The following is a 5490-nucleotide window of genomic DNA, read 5'->3' as shown; positions in this document are numbered from 1 at the left end:
ACTACATATTATTTCTATGTTGTATGTTGTTTGCAAATGTATATTCGTATTTGGGTCGTAAGATTTGAATATAATGACTTATTTTCACTTGACTTGCATCACATCAACGTCTAAAATGCCGAACGGATGAACTTGTGTAATATGGTCGTTAGATCAACTTGTGATGTGAGAGGAGTTTAGTTTTACGCCGCTATGTGGTGGCGATCTATAAATAATCGAGTCTTGACCAGACAATCCAGTGCTCAGCAGCATGATCATCGATCTGCGCAATTCGGAACCGATGACATGTGTCAGCCAGCGAGCCTGACCACCCGATCCCGTTAATCGCCTCCTACTGCAAGCATAGTCGCCTTTTATAGCAAACATGGCTTGCTGAAGGCCTATTCTACCCCGGACCTTCATGGTTCTTGTGGAATGTCAGTCTAAGTAAACTTAATCTCAGTGTTATTCGTTATACTCCACCACTGAGTCTAACAAAACCTAGTAGAAGGTCGCATCAGGTAACCTTTGAGCGGCCTATCAATAGCGAGACGGTTAAATAGATTTAACCGATCAGACAACGGCTACTACTTGGGGATCGGATGGGCTCTCAACACACAGATATCTCCACAAACAAAAATCCGCAACTTCATTCGTAACTACTCGCCTTTTTCCGTAACCCGCCATACGGCTTGCCGGAATGACACAAGTAGTTACGAATGGCTAAATAGCATTCGGAATCGTTCGGGTACGAACCTTTTCGGGATAAAAAGTTCAAAAGATATGTGCGAATGTCTACTTTCGCGATTTGGTAAGCTGCGTCCTGATTGGTCAGTCTAGAAGGTTACCTGACGCGACCTCCCATGTTTTGTTAGACTCAGTAGTGGAGTTAACGAAAAACACTGAGGCTAAGTTTACTTATACTGGTGTACTGTGAGCTTCAGATCAACATAATGAAGATGTCAGACAAATTTGTGTAATATGGGCGTCAGATCAACTTCAGTAATGTGGGTGTCAGATGAACTTGTCTAATTTGGACATCAGATCAAAATGACTAACGTGGGCATCAGATCAACCCGTCTAATGTGGGCGTCAAATAAATCTGTGTAATGTGGGTTTCTGATGGACCTGTTTGATGCTGGCGTCTAAATTTAAGTTACGTGTCTAATGCGGTCGTCTAATGGGCTTGTGTAAAGAAAGCGTGTCTGACTGAAGGGAGAATGCCATGGGTCTGTCACACCAGCCTAAAAAGATAATAGCAATATGCAGTGATACTCACAAACGTCTGGCAAGTTCCTTTTCGCCACCACGGAAACCACCCAACCCGCTTCTTTGATTTGCAGACTAGGCCTTTCTCACACCTAGAACAAAAGCATTGACGCTGTAAGTAATGTTTCATAATATAGCCAACATCAGTTAAGAATTCCGTTTCATTTCTCCGTAACAGGATACAAACATCATGTCGGATATTGTCTGTATTAGACCTGATGAGTTTGGTGATCTTGGTGATCGAAAAACCGATTTTCCGCTGTTCGGATTGACGCATGATATGTCAGAGAAATCCACCTCGCTAGCATAGGTACTGACAAACCAAGGTCGCTAAAAGCACAAACCCAACTTTCAAGCCACTTATGCAAGTTCGAGCACTCAGAAGACCAAAACACTTATGCTTAACGGTATTCCCTTAAGTATTTAAGCGTCTGAGACGACCAGAGTGCTTATGATTTATGGAGATCCCCTGTGATCACAGTGCCCAAAGCTGACAGACTAAGAAGGAAGCTTCTGCCGTTCAAGAACAGTGAAACATACGGTTTGAAATAGGAGCATTCCTGACCGGCCTTCTGACCACAGATGTCGCAGCATCCACAGGGCGCTCGAGTACCTTGGCAGGAACTGGGGAGGGGCTTACACCTGACCCTCACCTTACTGCACGGGGCACAGGTCAGTCCTTCCACCAGTGGAAGGGACATAAGGAGTAGAACGGCGCTGACCCCTACAACCAGGACTACCAGGTATGCATTCATCTTGGACTGGATGAGGCGATCTGAAGTATGGCAAGGTAGCCAGCTGTATCTATAGCAATGGGTGACTAGATGTGACGTAGGAGGAGGTGTGACGCTTGGGTGTGAGAATCCATTTATGTATGATTGGGTTTAGCCATGACAGCTGCACCATGTGTCATCTTGTGTCACCACAATGTATGACGACGTTAATCACGCACCCTCAACTGTACATAGGTTGGCACACATCACACTGACTCCCTCTGTAACATTCTTCAATGACTACCAACACTTGTTAAATAAAGTGGCGATCGAAGTATCTTTAACACATTTTAAATCAACCTAGCCTACAAACAACAGAAAGATGTATGACTCTTACGACAAGCATCGATTACTGGAGATCAGTTCTAACGTTGATCTTCACGGGTCTATAAATCAGAAAGAATCGTCATAGGAACAACGGTTACAAGTAATTGAAGATGTGACTTGAACGTTCATTGAAATATTGTCACGGTTCAACGCTGTTTTCGTAAGAATTCATTTCAATGTTGATTCCTTGATCGTATCAATTTATACTGAAAGACATTAAAAACTCAAAATTTATGTTGAAGATTGTATTCCCTGAGATACAGAGGATGTAGGGAGAAAAGTCTGATATTATTGCCCATTTCGAGTTTGAGTCCCACAGCTTTCATCATTTATGATCGTCGATGCTTAAAACTGGACCTTTGACATTACTCGTGAACACAGCCACATTAATGAAACACGTTGTGCAAGTGCATTACTTGCACTCAGGCCCTATAAAGCCACAGGGAATTTTGAAACTGAATTACGTTGAGAAAATGCCACGCTTGACACAAGACGACGAGAATTAGGTTCTCGCTATGGTTAGCGGCGTTTCCTCAGATGTGGTTATTGTCAGGCACTGTAATGAGCATCCATGCACCATAAGTCAACTCAGATATTGTTTTCGGACCACCCAAAGTGATGCATTTGCCCACGACCTGGTGCATCACGTTTGACGACAGCTCGAGAGGACCGCAATACCCGTGTCTCACACTTGCGAAGTGTTTAAAACAGCTGCCGATACTTCAAATGGGACAACTGGGACAAGACACCGCCATGTCTGCGCCCAAAGAGTAGGAAGACAGCTAACGCAGGGTTAACGTTCCCTTTGCAGATGGACGTCAACTGATTTATCGACGTCGAGAAGAAAGACTTGCTCCAAACCTTTTTGGAACATGATCCTTTTGGAAGGGCTGGTGTCATGACCAACGGCAAGTGCTGAATTGACACCGGTCCTTCAACATCACTGGTAGACCATCCCACATCTGTTTCTGAGAAAGCTGTTTCTTCCAATGCCCCCGGAAACTGTCTTGCAGTGCACGGTGAACACACACGATATTGACTGCAAAGTGACCCCTCCCTTGTTTGATGTCGTTGTTGCGTCACTGACGTTGTTGTTGATTGGACATTTTCCGAATACGTTATCCACAGATGTTTATTTAAAACATATCTGCCAGTTATATCTATATATATTGATATTTGTGTGAGTAAAGGAAGTATGAAGGTCCAATTGCGTTTTTAATGGCTTTCAGTATAGTTTACTGGTAAGAGACGACTAACGGGTTTGGGTGGCTAGGCTAGCTAACTTGGTTGACAGACGTCATCGTATCACTGGGCCAGACTCGACTATTTACAGACCGCCGCAACATGGCTGGAATATTGCTGAGAGTGGCGTTAATCAATCAACAACTGATTATTGACATGGCAGGAGCAGGAACCTCAAAGTCTCTGCTGCACAGGAAAAAAAGTTAGTCGTCTGTTGACGTTATTTGACGTCATCTGGGATACGTCGCCATTCTTCTCGTAGTGTCTGGATCAGTTCTTGTCGGTTCGCTAATGGATTTGATAACGATCACATACATTAAGTCAGGGCAGCATGGGGGAAAGCGAGGTTGTACGGCTGAAGACATTATTGGCTCAGGTCTAATAAATATTCCAGCTTTGTGACAGATGTCTGTAAATAAGCGAGTCTGGGACTGATATCGACTGGGATACGATATCCTATCTGCATCCTACCCAGAGTCCGCCCACGTTGGTCAGCATGTCTGTGACGTTTTTGTTTTTTTTGTACAGCAGCATGAATTTATAGAAGTTTTTGTAAAATACACATCATAATTCTGACAGAGAACGCCGGGACTGAGGCGCCATGTTTCCGCGTCGTACGTTTAAACAAATGATTCTCCATGACCTTCATTAATTCGTGAATTGCCCTTACATCAAACAGACATATTCACCATTTCTATACACACCTCGGTGCGATATGTTCCCATTCACTTTGTATTGGTTTATCCTCACATCAACCTCTTATGCCAGAGGTTGTTTTCGGATATTCCCCTTGGGCATTATCTTGTCCTCCAAGGGACTTACAATAACACTGTTTACTTGGGCGAATATGGAAAACCTCGGCCATGCTTAGAGCTCGATTATCTATATTCTCCCTCGTGAAAAAACGACATCGGCATTTCTTGAAGATTTCTCTCGACTTACGTCACGAGAAATATTCAAGAATTACCTCTGTCAAAATGCCAAAATAAATAAGAAAGTATACTTTTTATTACTTTTTAACCACAACACGAATGACACAGTTCGTAGGGATAATTGCGCCAGAAGAGGTTGCAAGGAGCACAGTCTCATGTGCAGTTGTGTTGCAAACGTCTGAAGCATCCACAGTCGCATCTTCTGTTCCATTCAATATGGAGCTGATGCTCTCTTCCGAGGTTCGTTTAGAGGTCCTCACACCTGAAAACAGAATGTTTGATTTGTAAACATTGTGTATATTTGTCACGTGCAAAAAACTATTGTGTTCACAACAGTGAATGAGTGAGCTGAACTTTACCGCAGCTTTCAAGAGTGTTTCACTCATATCGCACCTGTTATTGTTGGAGGAAGAAAGGCTGGACCATCAATGTGCCTGGTTTCTGATGGGATGAAACCTTCGAGCATCGCCAGGAACTAGTGCACCACATGTGAACCATACCACTCTGAAATCTTTCACTATAGGGGACCGTTCATAACTTATGACTAGGGGTGGTGGTGTGTGTGTGGTTGGGTGTGGGCGGGGGAGGAGTGTGATGATGATTTTAAGGGAGGGGGTCACCCACTTTGTTCTGAGGAGGTAGGGGGCCATCGGTTTTGCACACATGTACTGGGTGGGGTGGGGGCATTGACAACCAGGGCGGGGTCACTTAGTTTAAAGATTAATTGGGGGGTGTCATTCACATTGTACATGCAGCTCCATCAAAACCACCCCCTCCCCTAGCCATAAATTATGAAGGAGCCCTAGAGATGTTACTGTTTTTTGACGATGGCGCAAGATGGAAAACAGATCGACTTGTAAAACCAACGCTGGCAGAAAAAACTTTTGGACCTACCAAAGACGTCATTCAATAGTGTTTCCAATTACCATTGTTTTTATGTACATGTTACAACCGCCGTCATGTCGTAT

Source organism: Haliotis asinina, chromosome 9, assembly GCF_037392515.1.
Source record: "Haliotis asinina isolate JCU_RB_2024 chromosome 9, JCU_Hal_asi_v2, whole genome shotgun sequence".
NCBI lineage: Eukaryota > Metazoa > Mollusca > Gastropoda > Lepetellida > Haliotidae > Haliotis > Haliotis asinina.
The sequence above is the reverse complement of the archived record's forward strand: the minus strand, read 5'-3'. Positions refer to the sequence as shown.